We start from the raw sequence: 12,756 nt of genomic DNA, 5'->3' as shown, positions 1-12,756 counted from the left end.
TGCTCCAGCCTCGACAATGATTTCGCGTTTACTCAGCGGGAGACGAGCAGGTACAAGACTATTAAGGGCAAGAAAGTGTTAAAGGATTCGCTCTAATGAATCTAACGATACACCCACCCTTTTTCACCCTATCTGGTCACAGTCTCCTACACTTTTCAATTAGCTTACTAAAGATACTATGCCGCTGCAACTGCTTTCGTACGGGCGGTTATCGATCACGTAACGAAGGAAGAAAAAAAGGTGATCGAATACTCGTCGCCTGTTACTAACTAGTTTTTAAAGCGTAACATTCTATTATGCGATGGCCGTATGTAGAAATAAGTATCCGCGGGCCGGGCAAGGTTACGTTCTAATACTGTCCGCAGAAATGACGTAATGAATAATGCATTCCCCGGCTTAAATGTTAGTTTTATGAAACGCGACACACGTACGAGCCGCGTGCCTCCGCGGACGAGCGACACGAGCATCATCGCTCCGTCCTCGTAACGCCGCTGGATGCACGTTTTACGTCCGCGACCAGTCGATTAATTAAGGAAACTCGTTTATCGCATTCAAAGGTTATAGAAATACCATGGATTTTCCCGCGGCTCCTCCATCCAAGCATATTTCCCTGGTTGTTGCATTATTACAAGCCGCCGGCTCGAAACTTCGGACTAATTGCACCGCGGCTATTAATGCACTTCGCGTAATTAGTTCGAATGCTATTAAACGAGCTAAGAAGTACTCGCCACGGTTTACGGAGGTCGAAAATCTGTGAAATTGGGGATCCCTGTTTTCGATCCCTCTGGGTGTATCGTATTCTCAGATTTACTTGGAAATATCAAGTAGCCGCCACCGAGTAACCAGGGGCTCGGTAAATTCCAGATGAAATAGTGGAAAAACCGTGCGGCGAAAATTTTTATTCGTCCCGATTGATCGCCAGAGCCGACGAAAATATAACGCTTGCGAAACAGATATTGGCATCGCTCGGCCTCGAGCAACTATAATTCCGAAGATAATTGAGGGAGTCGCGGAGGGTGCGCGCCTGCGTATACCGCAACCCTTTCTGGGCCTGGGAATAAATTAAAAGCGGGACGCCCTGCAGCTGTCGGATAAACATTGTTCCTCGATAGTCTTGATGAATCGAACCCTTCGATTGTTCGCGCGTGTTCATCAATCACGTCAATTACACGCGACACGGACGAGTCGCGATAAATCGCTCGCATAATATTTTCCACAGCTTTCTGTTTCACGGGCACGATCGTCGATGATGTCCTTTTAATCGAGTATCCACTAGTCACCTTCCCCCGCCGCTGAATGCTACCGGGTGTCTCGGAATCGTCCGCGCGAAACTCCGCGAGAAAATTGCGCGACTAAAGCGATTTGGCGGCGAAAGACAAAAGGATCGACCGGCGAGAGCATGCAATTACTGGCTCCCTTCTGCACCCTCGCGCTCTCTGTTTCGCCCTCTTACCAGCTCCGCTTCCATCCATCCAGCTCTGATTTCATTTTATTTCCCTCGCTGCGAATTCTTTAAAAGAAAACGGCAATTACGGACAATTCCTTGACTCGGCCGCGCATAAACGACGTGGCGAAATAGAAGGGCGAGAAGGGACCCGGGTGATAAGCGCCGCGACGCCTTCGCTGCGAAGGCGGCCCTCTCCTCCGCGCGTCCGCCGGGGTCCGCTGTAAATCCGGCGTAATGAAGAAATTCTTATTCGTGCAACGCCGTAACAACTCCCCCTCGCTGGCCCGAATAAAAGTGCGCAGATTCCAAAGAATAAACAGTACTGATAACTTCGCGTCTTAGAACGTTGAAGAACAAAATTTCTTTCATTTTTTCATCTCTCTTTCGCCGAAATACGATCCCATAATTTCGAGAACGCTCCGCTACTTTACTTCCCACGCTCGAGAATTAAATGGCCCCCGTTGAATTAATATAATCGGGCGATTACACTGTTTCTGACTCGTGGCGCGGCTAATCAAGCTTCTACCCACTTCTGTTTGCAAGCTGATTTCAGGTAGCTACTATCGGCATTAAGGGGAGGTTCTGGTCTAAATGTCGATTTTTCTTTTATTTCATTTTTCGAATGTTCAACCTTTTAGGAAAACGGGTTTGAAAGGATTTGTTGAAATTCGTAAAATTCCCGAAGTTATAGGCATTTGTGTCGCGGCAAATACATGGGTCACAACCGGCTACTCGGCGCTCACGTAAAACTTTAAGGGGAGGTTCTGGTCTAAATGTCGATTTTTTTTATATCATTTTTCGAATGTTCAATCTTTTAGGAATACGGGTTTGAAAGGATTTGTTGAAATTCGTAAAATTCCCCAAGTTGTAGGCATTTGAGTCGCGGCAAATACATGGGTCACAACCGGCTACTCGGCGCTCACGTAAAACTTCAAATGCGTTTTTCTCGAAACAGTGTTCTCAAAACGGTGGGACCTGTATCTTCAAAAGTTATTATCCGATTCGACTGAAACTTGTTTTATTTTGAAGATTATTCTTTTGGCTAGGGGGGGAACTAAAAGAAATTACAAAAAGTTGAAAATTTATAATTTTTAAAGGCGTTGAAAGGACGAAAAATACAGGGAAAAGTGATTTCAAACGTGAAGTGTCGTTATTTTTAAAAAAAATGTAATTTTTGTAATTTTTTTTAGTCCCCCCCCCTAGAAAAAAGAATAATCTTCAAAATAAAAAAGGTTTCAGTCGAATCGGATAATAACTTTTAGAGATACAGGTCCCACCGATTTGGATCAATTTTTTGACGCCTTAACTTTAACGACTCCCCAGGGCTGTTTGCACTGATTAATTATAAAACAAAAAATATATTTCTATAACATAAGACATCCTTAATACAATGCAACAAGTCCCATTAAATTATATATAGTAGTTTTCCTTTAATTAATTCCTATATATCACCTATTTTTTGGGGCTCTAGACCAGAACCTCCCCTTAATCGCGAGATCGCGGCCGGGAACGGTCGGCGTTGTTGTTGTTTATTAATCAGGAAATTGCTGACGAACGACTCCCCGTTATCGTTATTTAATTATCGGAGCGGCTCCCTGGAGTTTTCTCATATTCTTCCGATCATTAAGCGGATTCCCCGCGTGCAGTTTCCACGGGCATTGGAAATTATCGCGGGCTTTCCGTTGTCGTCGTCGTCGTTTCCATCGAATCGGCAGAGGGACGTGCCTCGTTTTACACTCGCGAGGGGGGGTCCAATTGGCCTGCATAATTCATTCGATAAATAGCGAAAGGGTTTCCTCGCGGCCGCCCCTTTCTCCTTCGACCGTCCAGCCGAGCATGCCATTCGTCGCGTTAGAATAATTCAATGTTCTAAATAAAACTCGTGGAATTCGCGTGCACGCAGTTGCTTGTTGTTCGGCTGGTGGTGCGGAGAACGATGGGGAATCCGCGATCGGGTGAACGTACCCTTAAGCCCTGCGCACACGACACGATTAACCTGTCTTTTCCTCCGCCAGCGAGCGGTCGTCTATCTACAACCCATCTTCCGCCGATACTTTAGCGCCTGGCCCATTCGAAGCGATCCCGTGCTTCGTCAGAATAATAAGTCCGCGTTTATTCCGTTCCGGGCGTCCCCGGGAGACCTTTCGGGAATAAATGGCACCTAACTCCCGCCGACTAACTCCGCGCAACGTGTGACAAATCGTTTCTGATACACCCCGAGTGCCTCCCTTCGGGACTGTTATCGAATCTCGAGCAGCCTGTCGTCGAATCGGTGGCGGCCCGAAACCGACGGAAGCTCGGCCGAGAAGTTTCGGAAAAATTTCGAGGGTCCGGGACAACGCGGGTGTAATTGGGGGTGGAGCGAATGGAGAGGAAAGGGCGAGAAACGATTACGCGATACGCGGTTGTCGCGTAAGGCGATTAGCGAAATAAAGTCCGGGGAATTGCAACGGAACTGGGGCACGTTTGTACGCGAATCCGGCTGTTCCGTTACGTCCCGACTACGAAATATTACTTGCCAGTAAAAATGCTTAAGATGGAAATGTATGCAATTAACGTTCGCCACAGGGACAACAGGAAGCAGGGGCCTGGGCGGAGGAAATTTCATTTAAATAGTGACTAACTGTCCCGTAAAATTTCTACTTTGTGCCCCTTTATTCTACAGAGAATTTCGTTGTTGCGTATCCCCATTGTAGCTTCTCCCAGCGTGCAATATCGCGCGGTAAAGCGTCGGAAAGAAATAACGTCGCTAACGAAACAGAGGCTTTCCTAACAACGCGCTTTTCTATTTATTCGCGGGAATGTTTGACAGAGGAGAATTACAGAGAAATATATAAGTACGTACGTCGATTGCATTTGTCGATAATCGCAGCTTAACGCGCTTCGAGAACGTTTTCCAAAGCGCAACGCCGTCAAGATTGCTTCATAAATATTTACAGATTTTCTGTCCTTACCGGGCGCGCGCAGAGTCGTTGTTGCGAATGTAACGAAAAATGCCAGCGCGAGAGAAACAGAGGGGAAGCGATATTAAAGGGGTAACAGGAATAACATCCACTTGCTCGGATTTATCTGGGCGACGGTTTGTTTAAAATACAAACGACCGGAATAAAATTTCAATACAATTATCTGGTTTATTCAGATTCACGCTGTGCTGAATAAACAGCCTGTAAATAATTATATAATTATCCGTCGCGTTTAAACGCGTGCTTGATTCTATTTTCGAGACCGCGTAGGAGTGCGACGTCGGTGGTACGGCGAGCATTTTAATTCCACTTTGTGCCCGAAGCCAGTGATTGTGTACGTACACGCACAAAAATCGATGCAACGTTTGTAAAGGCTCCTATTCAGAAGCGCGACTTACATAACCACGTCCGCACAGTGGCAATGCTTCATGCAGGTATGACTCACAAAGCTCGCACGAATTGGCAGAATCGATTTGTTTGCGTCGACCCCCGTTCCTTTCGGCGAAACCGGAATTTTTCCCCCGAATTTCCTTCGCGCGTATTTCTCCGAGTAGTTCTCGTTTACGCGCGACGTTCAATTACCATTCGCGACGCACGCGATCAAAATCGCCGGCCGGTATAATTAGGAAAATATTTAATTCAACGATTAGCCCGCCGATTAACTCAATGAAATGATCAAGCGAGCCTTGTTTTATTCGCGACGCGAGCCAGACATGTACCTGTTAAACGAAATGTGATTTCATTTCGGTCGTAGCTGCCGCGACGGCAAACATGGCTGGGGAACAGAATTTAGGGATTTTCCTGGTTCAATATTTCAGGTTCTATGCGTAGAAATTCCTGTTTTTTCCGCCGCGCCTCTCAATCAGCAATCAATATCGAATCGAATGGTATTAAATCCGCGAGCGTTTACACGGAGGAACTGAAATTGTTTCTTTCTATTCAATGTTTCGCGCGGAGCGCAAATTTCCTGGCCGATACGCCCGCGCGAAACGCGCCAGTCAAATGATGCAACACTTCGGTTCCCCGGCTCCTTTTTTCCAGCATCCATAAAACCACCGTCGTTCCCTTCGCCGAGCGCTAAATCGACGGATCGATGCAAATCCATTAACGCCACAAATCGACTAAACTCCAAGCTCGGTCCAGTTTAACCCTTAAGCCGTCGGAATGGCATCGTACCATCGATCACTGTCGAATATCGATCCCCGATTTTGACGGGCATGCCGCCGCGCCGCGATCCAAAATGCCCCTGCAGACAATCACCGCGTGGCTAGGATCGGCGGCGCTGTGCTCTCGTTGGCCCGCGGGGGGCTAATTAATTAGATGTACTCGCGGTATGTGCAAAGACACGGAGTACACTCCGCTGCCGAGTAAATTCGTGGCATTGTTCAAATAAAACGGAAATTTTTGGCCATTAAGCGTTCCCTGAGACTTGCGCAAATTCGGCGGGGCATATGCTCGATGCAGATATATTAAAACACCGCCGCGTGTACGTGGGATCGATCTAGGTACAAAAAATGTCCATTTAAAAAATAAGATGGCGTTGTTTTAACGCAGTCTCATTTTGAACCACATTCCTCTGAAAGGTAGTATATTTTTTTTATCACATTTGGCCGTAAACCTGCTATATTTTCCCGAAAAAGAAGTTGGCAATCCCAGATCGATCCGAGGGACTGTTTGCGAATCGAAGTCGATTGGAGCAGTTGATACGGCGCGTCGGGCGTCGACAGAAATGGGACAAGTATGATTTGTTGGATCGAAGACGGAGCCTAGGCGCCCGAACTTTTAATTGCTTTCAGAAGAAACGCGCTCGGCGCGCCTGCTTCCACAATGTGCGGAAACAGCGTTGATTAATTCATTTGAATTTGATACATCTGAAAGCGTAAGAAGCGTAATGAGGATGGATTACGGTAACCTATATTCCAACGTAGAAAGTAACATAATACAACAGTCTATAATTACACTGTATTGCAGCTGCCTCTCCGTGTCTCGACGAATTGTTTTTAATTATAAATCGAGCGAACACGGTAGAAAGCTTGTTCCACATAGTCGCGCCCCGAGCGAGCGGTGTACAATCGCGGCATGCAAATAGCTTTTGCGTCCAAACATTCTCGCGGCAAACCGATCGATTCTTCTCGTACGAATCATGAGTATACTTTAGCGAGGTGGTATAAGGGGTGTAATTCGCGTGGCAATGAAATCCGAGGGGGCAGCCGAAACGTGTCGTACGAGTCAAGTTTATTCCCATCTCTAGTGGCACGATGTCGGTACGTTGTTGCTGCAGCGTGGTTCGCATGGTTGCCGGGGATGATGTCGGGGTTAGGGTGGACCACGGGGGTACCGAACGGAGGCTATAGAGCGGGGTGTAGAGCCACTCTGTATGGGTAAGTGGAGAGAGAGCCAGTATTATTGGTTTTTGTTGCGCATGCCTACTGCCGCCGCCAATCTGGCGAATTATTAGCCAAGTTTAACCGACCAGAGGTGAGATAGATTATGACAGGAGTCGGCAATTTAATGACCCCGCTCCACCGTTGCCCATTAATTGATTAAACTTCTCAGGTTTTCCCCTTTCCTTTTTTTCCGCGAGCCAACCTGACAGGCTAAAAAATCAATCATTATTCGTCATCGCGATTAATTCGACGGGCTGGACAATATTCTCCATCGTCGCTCGTAATGGACTGTTTTTCATCCCGTCCTCCGCTCCCCCTCCGGGACGAGGGGCCGGAGAAAAATTGGTCCATAAGTAGTCGACGGTACGATCGAATTCGTGATGACCGCCAGTTCTCCTCGTCTTACGTAGCGTTTTATTGCTTGCCGTCAGGCTGCCGAGGAAGCCGCTCGATGGCACAAAATGGATTTTGATGGGTAATCAAAGAACCGATTTCAGGGCTCGCTGAAACGAACGCGACGAGTTATGAGCGCCGATAAACATGTTGCCCCTAATCCCACAGGGCATATCTTTTCGCGAAGGACCTTTTCCCTGAGAAACTAAAGTTCTCGGTGCCTACACCCCTAGCAGCATTTATTGTTGGCATTTTGATGGCCAACTAGTTCCCAACTTGGGGATACTGTGGGCCAACCAGAAATGCTACTAGGGACCCGACGGCCCAAGAACTCCCTCCGCTGGCGATTCTACTCGATGAAATTAGTGTGATTAGTGCGCTGGTCCACGCGAGGACCACCAGACGCGAAGGAGCTCGCTCAGCGCCGGACGAAGGTGAAAGTCCCCGATCGCGTCCCATCGGTGGAAGGCGGAGGAAAGAAAGAAACGACGGGGCTAGATCGGGGGCCCGGGCGGCAATAATATCGACGACGATAATGACGAGGAAAGGGTTTATATCGGTCGTTCGGGGCGACATTAACCTTTAAATTGCTGCAGGTAGAGTAGCCAGGGCGATCCCGATCTCTCGAACCCCTCGACAGGTTCGGGGTACGTTTGTGTGTTTGCTCTCATGCACTTTCGTGGCCGACGGATGTGTCCAGCCACGACCAGATGCTTAAGGCGCGTTCACACGCCCGGCGGGGCAAGTGTGTGCGTGTTTACCTGCTCACCATCACGCGCGCATCGCGGCCCGCGTTCGTGTGGGATTTGTGGGTTGGACAGTTGGCGGCGACGCTTTCGTTCTTGGTTTACTTAGACGAATACAGAGTGCCCTCGTGAACGCTACAATGCCAGGCCAAGTAAAAAGAGTCACTTTCGTCGAGTTCCTTTTTATTTCCGTCCACCCGGCTCCAATCACTTTTCCACGCTTCTTTTTGCCCTGGCTCGCGCGTAATCATTGCGATTCTGCGCCCTCTTGTTACCGATCAATTAGTATGTCGATCGGAGGTCTACTTCTTTTTTTTTTTCTAAAGCTGACGGGCGTTTGTTGCAGGGATTCGGGGAAATTTGATTTTCCTCGTCGGTTTGGTTAGCGGTCGGAGGATTCGACGGGGGGCTGGGTTCTTAAAAATTCAGGCCTGGAAGTAACCGGGGAAATTGCTCGGTGGAAGGGAGTTTGATTAAACGAAGGAAGAAGGGCCATGTCGATTCCCTGCCAGGGAATACAAAGATAATTCTTCCTGAAATATTTCCCTTTGGTGAAGCGATTTTATATTATGTCAAGTCGCCTATTCAGCCCGCTGGCCGACGCGGAGCGGAGCTACAGCCATCTTTCTTCAAGGTCCTCCTCCTTTATGGCCTCGTGCACGTTTATTCGCGTTGCTTTTACCGCTCTCTTGCACGGTAATTGAATATTTGACGAGCACCGAAAGAATCTGACACGCTGGAATCGACCGTTTAAGGAGGACTTGCTTCGCGTCCTAAAATGGACTCGCGTCGCGCACACCCTCGTGCCAATAATTACCAGACTAATTTCATTAGCACCGGCCGCTTGTTTAAAATCCGAATTTACGGCGCGGCATTAAAGCAACCGCGGCTTAAAATCTCATATTGAAAATAGAGCGTTAGGAACGGGGGAGGAGTAAAAGAAATTCAGTAGGGCCGGTGGTTCGGCTGAAACATATAGCTCGCCGTTAGCGTTACAGGGGAAAGAAATTTTAGCCGAATTTTAATCAGTCACGCGGAGGCGCAAATGTGTGGCGAGATGCGGGAAGACGCGAAGAGGGAGGAAAGAGTTTCGCGAAGAAGGTAATTTTGCGCGCTACTGTACATTACGTGTTTAGCCTGTACAGCCTGGGTGGGATTGGATAATTCTAATACACAGTCGCACACGTTGCTTGTATAGTAACCTTTGACCAACTCCACAACTGTGTATGGACTCTCCCTAACCGAGAATGGAAGGGACTCTCCTCTAACCCTCTTATCTCTGTCTCTCTGACAACCTCTAGCTCTCTCACTTTCCTAATATCTCTCCTTTCCCCTCTGCTCCTTCTCTGTCTCGTTCTGCCGACCCCCGTCTCGCCTTCTCTCTCCCTCTCTGATCCTTTACTTCGCTATTTAACTCCTTCCTCGTCGTACAACTTCTGTTTCGCTGTGTTTCTCTCGCTTCCCAGCTTCTCCCCTCGTCCCTCGCCGCTCCTCCTTCTCCGTTCCGTCTAGCGCCTAGTGGATCTCGCCGCCTCTGTCTGACGTTCCCCATTGATCCCTGTCCTCCTTCGATCCCTCTCGCTCCGTCGTTCCTCGAGGATCGTTGCCTCTTGTTCTTTCCCCTCTGTAATAGCAATAGGCATTCAGGTCTCTCTTCCCCGAGTACTCGAGCAATTTAATCGCACAATCGTTTTGAATATTATTTAAAGGCAAAAAAACTTGAGGGATTACTCTGTTCCACTGCCTTTTCAGTGCCGGAGACATTACGGTGTCTTTTAAGGGCAGCGTAATTCTTCCGCTGCAAAGTGTTACGCCCGTTGAACTCGCTTCATTCGTCCAAGCGTCGTTGTCGCGTCAACCCCCTTTCACGAGTCCTTCCAGATTTATTAAGACAGTTACGCGACGCAAAGATTCCCCGATTCTCGGGGGCTCGTCGCGCCCCCGCGATCAGCGACGCTCGCGTTCGTTCGCCTGGAACTTTCGTTGCGTGTTTCAAGTGAAATTGGAGACGTTTTAAAGCCGTCGCTAGTTTACCGCAGCGGTTCTCCGGCGGGCAGGTCGTAATGGCTGAGCACCGCTTGGTTCTTTCGGAGGAAAACCGGAGGAAAATTCGCGTATATATCCCCGAGAGGAGGCAGAAGGAACCCGCTGAATGGGGAATTCTTAAATTAAATCGTCAATCTTCGCGCGGAAGCGGTGCCTTTTCCGTCCTCCTAACGAGATTCGAGAAAAATGAACGGCTCGCCGGGGCTGCCTCGTCCCGCTTGAGCACCGCTGGCTTGTCGAGCCTTTAGAAATTGTTTCACCGACACTCGTCTCGGGAAACGTATTCAGCTTCTCGTCGTGGCAGCAGCGAGTGTTTCTTTTTTTTCTCTCTCAACGTTTATGTCGTGGCGATTATCGCTGGATTCACTTTCTGTTAAATAATCATTCGACAAGGTACTGTTAACGATTGACACGCGGGGGACGCGTCGCACGAAGCCCTCCCATTTCGTCCCGCAAACTTGAAAACATTTGAAACGGACACGCGACACGTAACCCTCGTTTTCTTCCAATTTCATTCCACTTTCAGCGGCGAATGGAACTTTTCGTTGGACGGGATTAAATTTTTAGGCGGATTGCTCAATGCATTTATTTATTCAGCCAGCTCCCATCCACGGTGGTTTTCAGTTTATTTCACTTACGAATGGATACCAATTGATTCCGTTCGAAATAGATTTTAACAGCGCTCGATTTTATTTGCATTTTTATTTCGCCTCGGCCGCGACCAATCCAGATTTCAATTCCCCTGGAAACGTCGTTTTGGAATCGTGACTGTATCCTTGCCGGTGGATATTTTTAAAAAATACCCAGCAATCACCTGCATATTCATGCGGCCCCGTTTAATTGAGAATGTAGCCAACGTTAAAAACGCTCTGAAAAAAAAAAGGTTCCCCGGTTTTCGGCGGTCCGCGGAGCTCTTGAACGGAAGAAACGACGCGAGAATTAAAAGGCGGGGATCGATTTCGATCGGGGATCGAAGCATTAGCACGTACCGCTCGCATATATTTAGGCGGCTCGCAATTGAAAAGCCTCGGATGAAGTGGCCCCGCAACGCGCCTAAGAGTGTAATTCGCTCGGAGGCAGGTTGTTTTTTTCTCTTCGTTTTTATTTAAAGCTGCCGCGCGTAGAAGAGCCGGTTATTTTGGGCCGGTATTTTTAAAAGCGATGCTCCTTCACGGTGAAATGATTACTTGCACCGAGGCGTGGGCGAAGTGATAACAAATACCTCTTGCTTTGCACCAACACGAATGTCGCTGCCTTCCCTTTTCTTCCACGTCCAGCCAGCTTACTTAACGCATTATCGGTTACCTTATGTGCCTATGCGCGTTAACCACTCGGCTGTGAAAGGTGTGTACACACGGCTCTTTGTAATTGTTTCTTTCATCGCGATAACGACGCACGCAGGACGCGGGATTTTATGGGAGTTTTTTTTAAGCAAGTACACGTTTCGCTTCTATGCTCGCTTGACGAATGCCCCGCGTTAATTGAAAAGAGCGGGAGTGGGATACGGTTACAGGAAATATGACGTAGAAGTCAAGTAAAGCAATCGAATTCGTACAATTTGTCCCCCCCCCCCTCGTCCCTCTCCGCTGCTAGTCCGCTCTCGTTTCCCTATCGAACCGTTCGAACGAGTCCATAGCAAACGTGTCTCAAACCGTGCTCCCGATAATCGCCGAACGAACGAAAGGCACGTTCGATGTATACCCATCTGTCATTCATTTATATCGTATTGTTCGCTAATGAGAAGCCGCGGCGGATCCAGCGGAATTACAAATGTAAATCGATTGTTTAACCGCGCGAAGGTTCGAAGAATCGTTTTCCCCCCCCCCGATTGAATTTTATATTGCCGGTTTTCGTCATTAACCGTCCCTCGGTACGTTTTTCTTCTTTTTCAAGCCCGACGCTATCGAGCATCGGGGACTTACGCGCCACTTAAAATTAACGAGGTACATTTGGAAAGAGACGGACCCCGATGCTTCTGCAGCGGTCGAGTTAAGTAACGCGAACGACAAACGAAATAACGCGAACTGCAACGAGCGGAGAGGAGGGCTATTAGGGGAGTAACATTCGCATGAAACGCTAAAGCGCGGCGGAGAGAATGTATCGATTAATAAACCGCTAAATGTCAGCAACAGCAAGCCTCCTCCACCTCGGTTCCGCGACTAATAATATTGCAGTTCGCACGGCATAAGCACTATTTTGAAACGCGCGGTTAAAACAGGAAATACGGTAACGGAGTCGATGTAATAATGCCGTGTTGCATTATTCAATTACACGAGAGAGTTCGGATTGGGAAGATCAATAGCGGGTCGAGAGTAATAAATGCCACCACCTCCAGCACCGGCTCATATTTTTATCGTTTACACGAGGAGAAACGTCAAACGATACTCCGGCGAAGGTGGGAGGGCACGGTTCGCGCGGCGAGAGGATATTATACGTGTTACACGATTGTGGACCTGATGGAGTAGGTATCAGCTGCGAACGGAAGATCGATGAGCTCCGCTGAATAAAATAAAGGGGATGAGAGTGACGCGGCGTCTTTCTGTTACTCCGGAGACCGAGAAACACATTAACGATAACTGATAAAACGTGAATGACACTTGAGGTGGTAAGAAGAAATTTATGGGCCGCTCGTCAGCCTCCAGAAATATTATTCTAGCCGTAACAGTCAAAGGAACTCCGAGGGGCCGAAGAGAAGAGGGCTGCCCGAAAGCAGCTAGCGTTCCTCGCCTTATCGTATATCTGACGGTCGTAGTAGATGGAATATTACACCCTGA

The 12,756-nt window shown here is 48.2% G+C and overlaps 1 protein-coding gene and 1 long non-coding RNA gene across 7 annotated transcripts in view; one reads left to right on the top strand and one right to left on the bottom strand.

Annotated features, from left to right (window-relative positions):
• LOC143375803 (uncharacterized) overlaps positions 1 to 12,756 on the top strand; it is a 147,148-nt gene that overhangs the window by 46,345 nt on the left and 88,047 nt on the right. The window lies entirely within an intron of this gene.
• Positions 1 to 12,756, bottom strand: part of LOC143375812 (uncharacterized) — a 65,244-nt gene that overhangs the window by 15,750 nt on the left and 36,738 nt on the right. Inside the window, exon 3 of one of the 3 annotated variants that reach the window (XR_013086982.1) lies at positions 6,042 to 6,281. The exons of the other annotated variants lie outside the window; for them this stretch is intronic. This is a non-coding gene — a long non-coding RNA (uncharacterized LOC143375812). Of the gene's footprint in view, positions 1 to 6,041; positions 6,282 to 12,756 lie in introns of those variants that run through there. 3 annotated transcript variants of the gene reach the window in all.

The sequence above is a fragment of the Andrena cerasifolii genome, chromosome 13, assembly GCF_050908995.1.
Source record: "Andrena cerasifolii isolate SP2316 chromosome 13, iyAndCera1_principal, whole genome shotgun sequence".
NCBI classification, from domain to species: Eukaryota; Metazoa; Arthropoda; class Insecta; order Hymenoptera; family Andrenidae; genus Andrena; species Andrena cerasifolii.
Note: the sequence above shows the minus strand (reverse complement) of the source record. Positions and strands in the feature narration are given on the sequence as shown.